The sequence below is a fragment of the Protopterus annectens genome, chromosome 10.part0, assembly GCF_019279795.1.
Source record: "Protopterus annectens isolate FY-2018-M chromosome 10.part0, PAN1.0, whole genome shotgun sequence".
NCBI lineage: Eukaryota > Metazoa > Chordata > Ceratodontiformes > Protopteridae > Protopterus > Protopterus annectens.
The window spans coordinates 1,336,006,685-1,336,023,176 of NC_056744.1; positions in this window are offsets into that span (position 1 = coordinate 1,336,006,685).

Sequence of the window (16,492 nt, forward strand, 5' to 3'; positions counted from 1 at the left end):
ATATCTGGGAATTCCCACCCAGGTTCCAAACATAACTAAAGAAAGCCTTGTGATTACCCTTAGTGTCCTGTGCAATTTTTATCTCAAAGCTGGCCTTAGATGATTTTATGAGTGCCCGTAGTTTTTTTGCTAATACTGATCAGAGATGCCTTCCCTTTTGGGGATTTTGCTCTATCATGTAATAGCTTCCTCCTTCTATTGTATAGTTTGTTTATGGCTGGGGTCTACCAGACAGGACGTCTGCTTTTGGAGGATAGGGTCTTGGTTTTATTTCGGATTGCATGACCCATGCATTCCTGAAGGTGTTCATAGAATGCATTTATAAAGGATTCTGCGGCCTGGGCCATATTTTCCACAGGCCCGGGGGCTTTGAAGGATTCCACCTTGGTTTTGAGGAGTGTGAAATTTGCTTTAGAGCAGTTTTTCACTGTGGATTTCTGGGCAGGGGGTGGGGATGTGAATATCCAGTGAGATTAGTTTATGGTCTGATCTTACCAGTGAGGGATACACTTTTGGTCTGGAGCATAGAGTCCCCATGTTGGTGATGAGCAGGTCCAGTATGTTTTCCCCTCTTGTGGGAGTGGTAACAAGTTGTTCCATAGCATTTGAGTTTATAAATTCTAGGAACCTTTGGGCTAGGGTGTTGGAGCTAGAGTAATGCTCCCAGTCTATGTTTGGGTAGTTGAAGTTGCCCAATATAATGGTGTTTGGAGAGACCTTCATATTTTCCAGTGTTCTCAAGAAGGCTGAGTGGGGTTCCTGGGTTTGGGAGGGTGGTCTGTAGCAGGCTATAAACTGGAAGGCAGTTTTACCCACTGTTAGTTGCACATGGATAGTCACTGATGCTTCGTGCTGTGCCACCAACCTGGAGGTGTGGGTATCTTTGACGAATATTGATACTCCCCCTCCTTTTTTGGTTCGGTCCAAGTTTTGGGGCCAAAAAGCATGGTATGAGGTATAACCTGGTAGCACTGGGGTGCTCTCGGGAGCCTTGAACCAGGTTTCTGTTACTGCACAGATATCGATGTTCTCAATGCTAAGGAGAGTTTCAAGTGCGTGCATCTTGACGTTTAGACTTCTGGTGTTGAGTAGCATTATTCTTAGGTTTCTTATCCCTTGTGATACCTATGGAGGTGGGTTTGTCTTTTGAGCATTGCCTAAAAAAGGCGCTATGGGGGTAGCAAGAGCCTTTGCCAATATCCAAAAGCCCAGGGGTGACAGGTGCAAGCCGTCCCTAGCGAAGCATCGTGGCTTCTCGAGCATGTCATCCCAGGCTGACAGGCATTGGATCCCCTTTGAATGACACCAGTATTTAAGCCAATTGTTGAAATTGGTCATCTTGTCTTCATATTGTAGCATCATTTTTGGTGAGGGTAAGATGCTACTCAAGGTCAGGGTCATACCGGCCTGGGCTACATGCTCAGAGAGCTCCTCTATGTATTTTTTCATGTAGTCCAGAGAGGTGCATCTCAGGTAATTCACACCAGCATGGACAATGACTGAGTCATATTTGTACTTGCCTTGGAGTGACCTGAATGCTTGTGTTATGTGGTGGATCCTAGCGCCCGACAGGCAGCTCACCATGACCTTCTCCTTGTTCAGCCTGGTGAGTGGGACGTCAGTGTGCCTGATGATAGAGTCACCTATTACAAGTGTATCAGGTGTGTTGTTTAGCCTTAAGGGCTGTGACTGTTCGGCACACTGGCTTTGTGAACTATGTGTTGCACGTGTTTTGTTTTGTTGTAGCGTTTACTTGGGTGTCTGCTTTGGAGGTCTCTGCTGCTTAGGCAGATTTTTATTTAGACCCTCCGAGTATGTTTTTGTGTGTTTATGTGTTTGGTTTGCTGTCGTGGTAGGTCTATTTGAGACTGGAATTGTAGTGAGTGTGGTTTCCTTCTCCTCCTGACTGGTTACGCCAGTACTGAGTAGAGAGAGCTTAGCCTCCAGTTTGGCTATATGGTTGCATCTCTCACATGTGTTTGAATTTGTTCAGAAGAGGAGAGGGTTGACTGTGTACATGAGGCAGTTGTTACATTGCCTCAAGATTCCCAGATTCACCAGCTGGACCAGAGAGGAGATTGACAACTGACCTTTGGACATGCTAGAGTAGTATTGGGAATTCCTTTATAATTGAAAAAAAGGGCCAATGGGGAACAAGGTACTCAAGGGGAGTTTGTGAGGGTGTAGTGCTTTTAATTTTTTAGTGCTGACTTAGTGAGCAAGTGCCAGGTAACTTAAATGCAATGTGTTACAGGTGACTTAAATGCAAAAATGACAAACAGTAACTTTCTTTCAAGTGAAACAAGGAAATAAGTACAGTAAGCAATGCAGATATCACTAGGGATCCACAGAAGTGCCGAAAACCCGCGTTTTAGGTGGAATTAGCATTTCAGGGAAATAACAGGCAAACAAACAACAAGCATACAAACAAAGCTAGATTCAGCAGGCCTGGATCTAGTCTATGCTACAGCAAACAAGATGTACTAATTTCAGTAAGAAACAGTTCAAATATGCAGGCACTATAAGCCTTTAACCAGAAATTCCCAGCTCAGAAGGGCAAATTCCAGCCTCTCCTCCCACAAGAGTGCAGACCACGAACCTTCTTAATGTAAAATAACTGGCCTAAAGCCCAAGTGCTTAAACCAGAACTAATACACTTTTAGAATAACAGACACTGAGCCCTCAATCAGCAGTTCCCAACTTAGAAGGATGTAAGCTACCTGTCCTGCCACCACAGTGCAGGCCACAAACCTTCCTAATGTAAAACAACTGGTCTGAAGCCCAAATGGTTTATTGCAACTGATGTCCATCCAGGGTACTAATGCTTTACCTTCCCTGGGTCGTATGTCCAATGTATGACCTCAGCTCATATGCATTAGGGTATATAGAAGGACATACAAACATGGATCTTCAGATTATCTCCAAGCCAGCAGACCGAAGACTATTGAGAGAGGAGACTGGTCAGCTAGGAAGGGTATAGTTTGAATAGGAAAGAAAGCTCCACAGTTTCCATGTAACAGAGGAGAGGTTAAAGCAAACGGAAGAGGTATATGAAGGTTGAAATGAGGTAGATAAGAGGAGATAGACAGTGGGAAGGAATACTGCAACAGTGATCAGTAGGACATCTACTGTTATGCTAAGTTCCTACACAGCTGTACTATGCCCTGACTGAAATCACTGTTGCAGTATTCCTGATATATAGGTAATTCGCAGAAGGAGGAAGGAAGAGCGGGTGGCTACTGAGATGAAGAGTTGTCCAGCAGTCCAGACAGGACTGACCTAGAGAAAGCTGCCCTAGACAGGCAGAACAATAAATTTGTAGTGTTTGTTAAAGCTGTGTACAGAGGACCAAGTGGCAGTCTCCAAGATACAACTGAAGTCTATATCTTTGAGAAATGCCCCTGAGAACAGTCATTCCCTAGTGGAATTTGCTTTAGGGCAGGAAGGTATGGTCTTAGCCTAGAGTGAATAGCAGAAAGAGATAGACAGAAATTCAAGCTGCGATAGTTTGTTTGGAGACTGGGTGGCCTAGCTTAGGGCTCACAAATGATACAAACAGTTGTTCAGTCTCTCTGCAGGATTTAGTTTTGTCAAGACAAAATCTGAGGTGCCTGTGAATGTCCAGAGAATGTTAGATCATTTTCCCCCTGCACTGCAGATTGGGAAAGAAAGTGGGTAATTGAATAGCCTGATTGAGGGACAGCTCATTTACAACCTTAGGCATGAAGGATTGATTAGCCCTGAGAGTCACCCTGTCCTTGTGAAAAATAAGATAAGGAGGAATGGCAATGAGATATTGTAACTCAGAAGGTCTCCTAGGAGAGGTGAGAGCCAAGAGAAGGATAGATTTCCAAGTACAGAATTTTATAGAAGTGGAAGATACTGGTTCAGTAAGAGACGGTGTAAACTTTTCAAACACAAACTTGTACAGAATTTTATAGAAGTGGAAGATACTGGTTCAGTAAGAGACAGTGTAAACTTTTCAAACACAAACTTGTACAGAATTTTATAGAAGTGGAAGATATTGGTTCAGTAACAGACAGTGTAAACTTTTCAAACACAAACTTGTACAGAATTTTATAGAAGTGGAAGATACTGGTTCAGTAACAGACAGTGTAAACTTTTCAAACACAAACTTGTACAGAATTTTATAGAAGTGGAAGATACTGGTTCAGTAAGAGACAGTGTAAACTTTTCAAACACAAACTTGTACAGAATTTTATAGAAGTGGAAGATAAGATAAGTGTTCAGTAAGAGACAGTGTAAACTTTTCCAACACAAACCTGTACAGAAATCTATAGAAGTGGAAGATACTGGTTCAGTAAGAGACAGTGTAAACTATTAAAACACAAACTTGTACAGAGTTTTATAGAAGTGGAAGACACTGGTTCAGTAAGAGACAGTGTAAACTTTTCAAACACAAACTTGTACAGAATTTTATAGAAGTGGAAGATACTGGTTCAGTAAGAGACAGTGTAAACTTTTCAAACACAAACCTGTACAGAATTTTATAGAAGTGGAAGATACTGGTTCAGTAACAGACAGTGTAAACTTTTCAAACAGAAACTTGTACATAATTTTATAGAAGTGGAAGATACTGGTTCAGAAAGAGACAGTGTAAACTTTTCAAACACAAACTTGTACAGAATTTTATAGAAGTGGAAGATACTGGTTCAGTAAGAGACAGAGTAAACTTTTCAAACACAAACTTAAGATCCCATGGGGGAAAGATGGGTTTCATTGGTGAGATAAAAAGCAGGTCTCCCCTGAAGAAAAGGTTGACCTCCATAACTGGAGGTCTAAGAAGGAGGCAGGCACTGATAGCTCACAGGTGAGCTTTTATAGTAAAGTAAGCCAAACCTTACTGAAGCAGTTCACAGAGATATAGTACAGAAGGAACTTGAAATAAGAGTGGTCCTGACTACATTGCTGCACCATCTGGAGACTCTTTTCCATTTAGCTATGTAATATTTTCTAGTAGTGGGTCTTTTGGATTTTTGTAGGACTTGAACATCCTCCTTAGAGAAGAAATATATTTGCGTAACTAAAATCCTGCCATCCATAGGGTTAATTTCAGAGATGGAAGATTTGGGAGGAGTAGCAATCATTTTTGCTGAGTTATCAGGTCCAGTTGAAGAGGTATTCTCTAGTAATAAAAAAAAACCACTATAAAAACTATCTGACTGTTGTTGTTCAGTATTCTTCTGTAATTTCCCTTTGTCAGGTGAAATAGCAAAAGTTTGCGAGAAGAGGCAGAGGAGGAAAAATATAAAGGGACTTCCTTGTCCACTGGAAGGAAAAGGCATCTGTCCTCCAGATTGTGGGACATGGTTTTCTGGTGAAGAACTAGGAGAGCTGATGGTTGGCTGGTGAAGCAAGGAGGTCTGCCTGGGCAGTGCCCCACTGAAGGGTGATTTTCTGTAAAACCTCTCTGTTCAATGTCCATTCTTAAAGGTCCTCCAGGGAGTGGCTTAGGGAGTCTGCTAGCATATTGTCCTAAGAAGGAATGTACAGTATGTGGCTGTGAATGTGATGTACATCTGGGTGGCCAAGTTCCATGTCTCATGTGCTAAGCTGCACAGTTGCTAAGACCTGGTGCCTCCCAGTTTGTTTATGTACCATACAACTGCAGTGTTATCTGTATTCACTAGGAGTGGCCTGGGTTTCCAAAGGTGGGTGAAGACCTGAAGAGTTTGTAGAAAAGCCTGTATTTGCTTGAGAATTATATGTTCCTTCAAGAACTGAGGTTGCCATTTGCCCTGCACTTAATGTGATCCTGTCCATGCCCCAATGCCTAGTCAGAGGCATCTGTGTGAACATGTTGAAATGAAGAAGGTGTTGTAAAGAGCAGTCCTGGGTTGATGGCAACCTGTTCCTTCTTCAGACAAGAGAGGAAGGGAATTAGGGTGTCCAAGAGGTAACAATGGTGGGACCAGACAGATTTCAAGTACCACTGGATTTTTTTCATGCAAAGTCTGGCCAGGGGAGAATAGGGAAGGGGGCTGCCATAAACCCCAACATTCTTAGCATCTCCCTTGCTGAGTAATGAATTGCAGAGGAGAGATTTTGGAAAAAAAATGGACAGGTTGTAAACTTTCTCCTGGGGGGTGCAAGTCATGCATATTCTTTGTATCCAGTCTGCAGTCTGTGAAGAACAGGTCATGTGTAGGGGCCTTGTGCAATTCTTTGTAGTTTACATTGAACCCTAGACCTGGCAGGAGTTGGACAGTGAAGCAAGATGCTGAAGAAGAATTTCTGGACTGAGAACTTGAATTAACATATTGCTCAAGTATGGGAAAATTTGGATTCCCTGAGTCCTACTGCTGGAGCTTGACACTTTGTGAATACTTTTGCAAGTGTGGATAGACCAAAAAGCAGAGCAGTAAATTGAAAATGTGAGGCACCAGGGAAAAACCTGAGGAATCTCTTGTAAGAAGGAGAAATGAGCATGTGTAAGTAGGCATCCTTCAGATCCAGTGACCCTAATAAAGCTTGGGGTAGGATGAAAGGCAGAAGAGTGCGAAGAGAGAACATTTTGAAAGATGGAACCTTCAAGTAAGTGTTTAGAAGAGACAGGTCTCCGATAGGTCTGCACTGCCCTTCTTTCCTTGGGACTAGTAAAATCCTGGAAGAAAACGTTATTCCCCTGAAATCCTTTGGGACTTGTTTAATGGTACCCCGATTCAAGAGGTTTTGAATAATGGGAGAAAGAATGGATATTTGTTTGTGAGGAGGTTGTGGCATGCCTTTCAGAGGGAGAATATTTTCCTAGGACATGCCATAACTGTCCTTGATGATGGACAGGCCCAGTTGTCTGTGGTAATAGCTTCCCAACTGACCAGGGAAAGTGACAGTCTTTGAAAGAGAGGAGTAATGAGACTGAGGGCAGGAGGAGGGATACTGTAGAGGTAGTCACAGATTTTTGCTTCCAAAGAGAGGCCTGCTAACTGCAGTTTCCGTATTTTTTTTTTCAGAGTAGCTTTATCCGGGGCGGGGGGGGGTTCTTTTTTCCTGAGATTCTCTAGGATACTTTTAATGAAGAGGGTAGATTTAGATGGGTAGTTCCTATGGTATCTAGGAACTTTAGAGAGTAAAATCTGCCTGCAGTCTTTTATAGTCTTACCCTGATCCTGAAGAGTTTTGAAGAGGTGGCAGCCTGATGACCAGACATTAATTCTTTGTCCAAGGAAGAGTCTAGGAGTTTAAATTTGAAATTCTCAGGGATAGGCTGACTGCAAAACCATGCATTAATGGGAATAACAGATGCAGAAACAGTTGCCCTACAAGAAACACCAGCAGCATCATAACTGCACTTAATGCTGTGTCTGGCTATTTACGTGGCATGGGATTGTATGCTCTACATTTGTTGCTTTGTCTCTTCTGTAGAACAGTCCAGTATAACTTTGCTTAAGGAACGCAAGACAGAGATGAAGTACTTTGTCACTGGTGCCCTAAATGCAAGTGTAGCAGATGTGCAAAACTTCTTTCCTCACCTATCTATAGCCCTACTATCTTTGTCCATATGTAGGGCATTAGGATTGAGCATTAGATTAGAATGTTTATCTGAAAACAGAGAAATACTGCAGAGGGGTCTATCACTGGATTCTTGTATAAGAATTTTAGGTCATCAGGCACCTCCTCATACCTGTATGGTCTTTTAGGAGCTGGTGGTTGAAAATCAGATGCAGAAGAGATGGACTTAAAAGAGTCTTGGAAAGCCTCAATGATTTTTGGGAATGGAAAAGGGTCAGGGGTACCCATTCGAAAAAAAAAAAACTGTTATATCTCTTCTGAACATCAGACATTTGCATGGATTGACATTCAAGGTATTTTTGTCATATTCTGTATAGTCTTCACAAAGGAAGCTGCCTCAATAAGCTAATCAATACATGAATCTTGTGACAAGGAGTTTTCTTCAGACTTCAGAAGAGATTTATCCAGGAGAATTAACTGAACGGAACAGTTCAGTGAATAGTCAGAATCATTAACTTGTTCTTTAACCAACCCCTGTGAGAAATACATCTACTCCTTCACCCTAGCTGCTGAGTGTGAGGCTACATGCCTAGTCTTCTGTTTTTTTTTCTTTTTAGTTGTGACATCCTCCTGGATGAAACATAGAGGGTTGGAACCCTATCTAACTTCTATTAAAGAGTCTGGATTTTCCCCTACCTAAAATTTGAGGGATGCCATGATGTCCCTTTTAAATGATGAGTCAGAGTTTAGCAGATGTATCAGCAGTCTGTAAGGTCTCAGGAGCCATACCAGCCTCTGACACAGTCTTGGCAGTGGGCAACTGAGTAGAAACCTGGAGTATCATGGGTATCATGGGTTTTCGAACTTTGGTGGGTATACTGGAGTCTGAAATGGACTGTAGGTCCATTCTAGGCCTCTTTAGCTGTTTCTTCAGTGGAACAGGGACATCTGAGGAGTGGATTCAGCCATCTTGGACTTTGCCAAGCACTTAAGATGCTGCATTCTCTAGAAAGGTTTTTGGGAGTGAACAATTGAAAGATTTGCTATCATGTTCTAGACTTATGCAAAAGAGATGCTTGGTATGCAAGTCTTTGTATGGAATCTGCCTGTTTCACTCACACTTAGCCCTAGCTGACAGCTAACAACTTTAAACAAAATAGTGTAAATAAAAAGGAAGATTCCACAGTGAGGTACTTATCTGGATAAATGACTGAAGCAAAGGTACCAATCACCATATGGCAATCAGTCCAATGGATGCACAATCTGCATTTTGGCTGGTAGAGAGATAGTCTGTGGATCCACTCTTGTAAGTTCATCTATATACCACAAGACATATGAGCTGAGGTCATACACAGGATGTAGGGAAGGAAAAGCTTTAGCATCCAGCCAGCTGTTGGCTGTAACAACCCATGTGTCAGGAAAACTGCAACAGTGATTAAAGTCAGGACATCTGCTATTATGGAGGTTAAACAATTTGGGGAGAAATAATCAACTTGCTTCAGAGAATATTATTTGTAGATTGGGACTGAAATTTGATTTGCAGTAATGAGGATGTACTGGGGGACCTATGAGGGAAAATATAACAAAAGAATGTAGAATTCTGAAGAAATATATGAGAACATTTGGTATGGAAGATATACATTCAGTATTGGGAAATCAGAAAGAATTTAAATATTATGTCTTAAGGCACAATAACTGGGCTAGACTAGATAACATTTTAAATTTCAAAGGAGCATATGTATTTAATTGAAAACTTTGATACACGTGCAATGGCTATTTCAGATGACACACTGATAAAAACTAATATAAAGATGCAGGGTAATATAGTAAAAATGAGGCAATGGATATGTGGGAAAAGACTAAATAAAAGATAATACAAAACACTAAAAAGCTGAAACATTTTGATTACAGATATGGGTTGTAAGCATTCAAAATGTTTTTAGTCCCTTTAGTTGGTGAGTGTAGAAGACAGGTGAAGAAGAAAGTACAGGCAGGATGGAGTGGGTGGAGAAGAGTTTCAGGAGTGATTTGTGACAGACGAGTACCAGTAAGAGTGAAAGGGAAGGTCTGCAAGAGGGTAGTGAGACCAGCTATGTTATATGGGTTGGAGATGGTGGCATTGACAAAAAGGCAGGAGTCAGAGCTTGACGTCGCAGAGTTGAAGATGTTAAGATTTGCACTGAGTGTGACGAGGATGGACAGGATTAGGAATAAGTATATTCGAGGGTCAGTCCAGGTTGGAAGGTTTGGAGACAAAGCCAGAGAGGCAAGATTACGTTGGTTTGGACATGTGCTGAGGAGGGATGCAGAGTATATTGGTAAAAAGATGCTAAGGATGAAGCTGCCAGGTAACTGGAAAAAAGAAAGGCCTAAGATAAGGTTTATGGATGTGGTGAGAGAGGACATGCAGGTGGTTGGTGTGACAGAGCAAGATGCAGAGGACATGAAGAAATGGAAACAGTTGATCTGCTGTGGCGACCCCTAATGGGAGCAGCCAAAAGAAGAATAAGTTTTATATATAGATTAGGCATATTTTTAAAAACCAGAAGAGAAGTTGTGGTTAATAATTAATTAATGGCTAAAAAGAGAGACATTTAAAGAATGGGGAGCATACCTCTCAACCTGGAAACATCAAAAATCTGGACAAGGCCCATGAAAAATAGATACAAATCTGTACGCTGTTTAACATCAAATTTGCATACAGCATACATAATTATGTAACCACGCCCACTCCAGTGGAATTGCGGGATACCAACTTTCAAACTGAAACTGAAGAACAGACAACCAAAATATGGCACCAGAGTCCCCTTGCAGCCATTCCAATGTCCCATAACCTGTCTATAGTGTCCCATTTACCATAAACTCTGTGTGTATACTGCTTTACTTCTACAGTGATTATTTGGATTTTATTTTTGCATTTTGTAGCACTATGCACAAACACTAATAGAAATCTGCTAAACAAAGCAATACTGTCTCACAGTGAAAATAGACTTGGCATTAAAAGTTCCCCGCCTTTGAAACTCACATTAATTGAAACAGTATTGAAACCCACACCACGTCCAAAGAAAATACATGGCCAGTGGTGGATAAAGATTACCTTGGGCTGTTTTCAAATCACTGGTCCCTTGCACACAAAACGAGAAACATACATGTGTTCTTTGATACACCTTCCTGACTTTATTAAATTATATTCCTTGTACAGCACACTTGTTAGACAGAGCACATTTTAAATTTATTGGTTTGAACATTTTTCCAGTAGGCAATGAAACAAAATGCATGAACCAATAATGACAAAACTGCCCAATTCAGAACATTTCCATCATAAAAGTCTACTTCCACACCCACACAATATATATCTATATATAAAATAGAATAACAGTAGTGTAAGCCATAGGCATCTTGCATAGCTTCTTGCGTTTATTTTCAATTTCAGGGTTTTTTTTTTTTTTTTGGGTGGGGGTGAGAAACATTTCTGTAAGTTGCTAGAATAAAATGTTATGTTACCATGATGCATTTCACTGCTACGTCTTGAATCCAGGAGGACCCTGTGCACTATAGTCAGAAAAACACACCACTACCACTATGCCAAATCAGCAATTTCCTGAAAGATAGGAAGATTGAAACTTAAATGGCTATCATTTAGTGAATTCAGTTCTCACTTGTCACCATAGTTCTCAACCTCTTAGCAGAAAAAAACTGGAAAAGCCAGTAATGGGGAAATACAAAATTCAGTTCTCACTTCTCACCATATCTCTCAACGTCTTAGCACAAAAAAACCTGTACAAAGCCAATGATGGGTAAATACAGCCGCAAAAAATATCTTATAAACTTAGAAAATTGCTAGAATAAAAGATTTTATGTTACCATTTATTTTCTGAAGAATATAAAGACTGAAATTCAAATGCCTGTCATTATTTAGTTAATGCAATCCTTAAGTGATTGCCACAAAAATGCTATAAACCACAGACTTTATGAGGAACAGATCAAAAATGAGGCATACATGTGGTGGTGGCTAGGGACTTTAGGCTTATAACTACCTAAATACAACTGCCCAAGTTCAAGGCTTGACTATTTATGGTCTGTGGGACAACTCTTTGATCAAGACTGCTGTGCACTTTAACATGTTTTCACCTTTCCCTACTTTTTGTGACTGTGGTGTTTGTATATATATATATATATATATATATATATATATATATATATATATATATAAATTTTGAGGTTGTGGGAAGTTGTCTTTCTTCAAAAATACTTATTTAGGAGATATTTAGTTAAGTATGTCCTCAGTCTGTTGGGGCTCTACAGTACTTTTTTTCTAAATCATTCATCAAGGAAGCAAAGGGGAAATGCACAGAACAGTGAACATGACTAGAATACCTTTATGGCATGACAGGGAGAAAGAGAGTGTGTGAGAGTGAATTTAAGTCACTGAATAAACTACCAGAGGAAATTAAAATGTGTAAAGCTCTGTATACTTTCAAAATATCATTAGGCAGTCACATGAGGCAAGTAAAATGCAGGATTTGATAAAAGGTGGCATTCATATCATGTCCCTGATGATGTTATGACATGTTATATTAATAAGTTGTAAGATATGTTTGAGAAAATTAAATATTGTCTGTTCACTTACCTATGTTTTCAGGATGAATGTCTCATGAAAAGAAAGTATGTATTTCATACTCAGCAGTTTATGGTGTGAAATCTTTGTTTTCCAACAGTGCATCATAACTTTAACTATCAATGTAGAATAAAAAGTCATGAATCTTACTGGTAATTCTTTGATGTATTGTTCTGTGGATCTTTTTAATTCTAATATATATGGCTCAATTCCCCTTCCATTACTTGTAGGGAAAGTAGGGTTTTCGATCTGTCCCCTGCAAGACACATATGCCTAAAACATTTAATGAGTCCATGGTTTCTGTACTGTAACTAGATAAATGCTGGTGAAGCCCCTCATATCACCTTATTCATGTGTGTTAATCCTAATACTAACTCTACCTCTACTGGTCCGAACACCAGCTTTACGTATTACCTTAAAATAAATATTTTCCTTAACAGCACTGCTACAAAAGATGCATATACACACTCAGGCACAGGCAGACACAAACACACACATACACACTCTTACTTCAATCCCTTCCATTTGCTCTGCTCCAACCAGAATTTGGCGGACAAATGAAAAGAGAATGAATACGAATAATCTACTTCCAAAAGACTCCATTATTCAGTCGCTCACTTCCTGCACATGCAGCCATTTAAAAATCCAGCTGGAAATACATGGTCATGACCATGCATAAATGCATTTCATTACCGTTTAGGCTAGACTGGTGGCTTTGAGACAGACTTAGTGCATGTCTGCATGAAGCTGATTGACAATGACAGTACACCATTTTTACTAACAATTAAGGTGGTGAACTAAATTGCATAAATGCAAACAAAGCGTTGGGAGTTGGAAGGGGACTCAGGGACCATAATTGCTCATCATAGCACTTCCAAGGGACATACTAGGGGGCATGACAGGGAGAAAGAGAGTGTGTGAGAGTGAATGGGATAAAATGAAAACTGAGTTCAAAACCAAAGTTCAAATAAAGGAGAAAGAGATATAGGATTAGAACAACACGTTTAGTATATTTTAGTAATGTATGTGTAAAACAGATTCATTCTCATGATGTAGTGTAAAACAGGCTCTCTCATCTCACAGGCTCACACACTGTATAAAATAATATCATAAAATACATATATCATGCAAAAAAAAAAAGGATTTTCTTTTGGGTTAACTAAGTTAAATTAACTTGCTTACAGGCGACAGGGAAGGAGGGTCGTGTGTGTGTGTGTGTGTGTGTGTGTGTGTGTGTGTGTGTGTGTGTGTGTGTGTGTGTGTGTACTGTGTGTGCAATAAACTGATTGCATGAGTAACATTGTGTTGTTGACTTCTCATTTCCTCAGTCCTCCTCAGCTGAAATCCGACAGGCTGGCAGGCTGCACACATAGCTGACATGACTGCGCATGCCTCCGCGCAATGACATCATGCTAAAAAAAAACGGAAAAAAAATGAAAAGAAAAAAGCCTGGAAAATCAGAAATTAAGGGGTGCCACTCAGGAATTGTGGCATCCCATTATTTGGACCCCAAAACTCAGTAAAAGCCAAGTAATTTGGGATGGTTGGGAGGTATGATGGGGAGTTATTAGGTAAGATGGAAATTTCTTAAGAAGGGATAGCTAGTGAGTGGGATAAAATGAAAAATGAGTTCAAAACCAAAGTTCAAATAAAGGAGAAAGAGATATAGGAAAAATATAATATGAATTATTTAGAGTAGCTGACAAAGGTTAAAGTATTGCAAAATAAGGGGTATCTAACAGAATAAGAAAATGAACAGCTGTAGGGTGCTTGATGAAAAATAAGGGAATGTTTGCAAAATATGCATGAGTTTAGAAAGGTTGTTGTTAAGCAACTATTTTTTGTTAACAATATCAGAGCACAAAAACTTTTAGCACAATGATTTAGGCAACTGAAAGTAGAACCTAGGGAGAGTATGACAATAAAAATAAGCAGAGATGCTGTTAAGGTAATAGAGATATTAAAAAAAAGCATATTAAAATTTCTATGAAGCAGAGGAATGTGGAAACCAAAATCAGGCACAAATGGAAAGAATTATGCAGAGTTTAATTATGCCAAGGTTAGAGGAAGATCAGGGTCTATATTACAACACTGAATGCTTAAAACATCGAAAGATGTTTAATCAACCCTATTTCAGCGATAGCTGAAAATTTTGACACCTCAGAACAGCTATTTCTTTCCTAGGGAAAGAAATTGCTGTTCCAAACAAAAGAAAAAAAAAACAGTAGAGTTCCAAACACATACACACTTACCTTAACCCTAATTCTACCCCCCCAAACAAAGAGTAAACAGTTGAACACACATATGCACTTAACTCAACCGTACATCTTACCAAAAAAAAAAAAAAAAGGAAACAGTTTAAAACATATGCACTTACGTTAACCCACACCCTAACCCTAAGGTCAGTAACTGTTGCACATTTATGTTCGGGAGCTATACACAATAAGGGAATCTCTGAGACCACACTATAGTGCATAACACAGCAAAGTAATGAAGTGGTAAAGTGACTTCTTTCCCAGGGAAAGAATTTGCTGAACAGCTGCATCACTGTTTTGCCTGTCCGCTGTTTAGGGGTAGATGAAAATGCATTCGACAAAATGCATTTTCATCGTTCTAATAGGAACCCAAAGATGAAACTCAATAATTAACAGCTAAAAAGGAAGAGATGAGATAAAAATGAGAATGGAGAATCAATGAACTGGATAGTCTTCAGGAACAGAGGTTTCTCCTGTGGAAGTTTGGAAATGAGGAGGGAAGAATTTATAAGTTTTTTTTTAACAATATTTTAAAACTGGGAGAGTACCTGTATCTTGGAAAAAATGTGTGGGCTATAGTTCCCAAGAGATGATAAAGACCCTTCAGGCCAAACTTCATACAGACTCAATTCAACTTTAAATGATGACTGTACACTGTTTATGTCTATACTAGCTAAGATAATGGCAAAGGTATTCACAAAACTGGTTGAGAGGAGCCAGTGTAATTTTGTGGAGGCATTGCAGACATTTAACAATATCAATAAATCAATGATGATTGAAATGAAAGCAGAATGTAAGAAAATAATGCTATTTTTGGTCATGATGCAGAGAAAGCATTCAATCAAGTCAGCTGGGATTTTATGAGTAGAGCAATGGTACCATGTGTATTCCCTGATAGAATAAACTTCTGACAGTTTACATTCCCCTGGAGCACAATCCAGTGGTAGACTCTTTGAATAGTCAGAGGCAAACACTAAGGTAGGAGGGTTCCTCTTGGACAAGCTGTGTTTTTACTTGCTTTTGATTCAGAGCCATTGGGAAAGAAAATAAGGGACTCACAAATTATCCCATAGAACTACGTGGTTTAGGATACCTGATTTGAATGGGCACTTTACAGTTACACAGTTATGGTTCACATAAATAATGTAAGCTGAAAATTATAAATCTAAGTGGAAAAGGGTAATGGTGAATCAGGACAGAAATAAGGAGAGTAGGATTTTGGATGCCCCATTTCCAAAAGACTTGCTCAGCCCTGTGTTTCCTAATGCTTAGTCAAACACTCTGCTTGTGCTGTGCTGACAAGGTCATAACACGGCCGAAATATTTATATCCACAGCTACTGGGGTTTGACTTTATTTGCTTGAAATTGTCCTGTAAAATGCCGAAACAAGTCATGGGCATTCAGAATCGCCAGTGAGCTGAAACACCTGATATTTATAAGGATCATTTGCATATATCCCATGTGCCTCTGTTACAAGAGGTTTGGGAGGTCAGCCAGTGGAAGTTCTAGCTTTGCTGGAGTTTTCATTTTGTTTTTACTGATTGTTTTTTAGTGACCTTCTCACTCATTGTTTTAGTTTAAAAAGACTTGCTCCTGGTATAAGTGACTTACTCCAGTGCAAGCCTGCCTTTTTAGATAGTCCTTGTACCACAGAAAGTCCCTCACACTGAGAGTTTTTTTTTTATTTGGGGCAGGCTTAGACCAGAGTATCTTACTTACACTTTGAGCAAGTACTTTGGAATCTGGAAATAAAGTAAATCAAGTTATACTATTTACATCCTGAGCTACTATTCTTAGAATAACAAACTTAATTTCACTTTCTCTGTTTTTTTGTTTTTTGAAAAATCTTTATTTTATTCTAATAACAAAGAGCAATCAGAGTAAAATAAAACAAGTAACTATTTACATATGTCCATAGCTGTGTAAAATATCAATGTAATACAAATTAACAACAGTTAATATTTTTCAAGCAAATCTTTAAGTTTTAACCATGGCTTAAAGGAATGCGTAATATTAGACGTTCTCATCCTAGTCATGTGTAACTCATTACTACATTCAATTTTTGACATATTAATAAATTCAGTACAATAGGGAGTGGTTTTACTCTTCCAGTTCTTGGTTTTTATTTTGCTAACTATTGCTAGT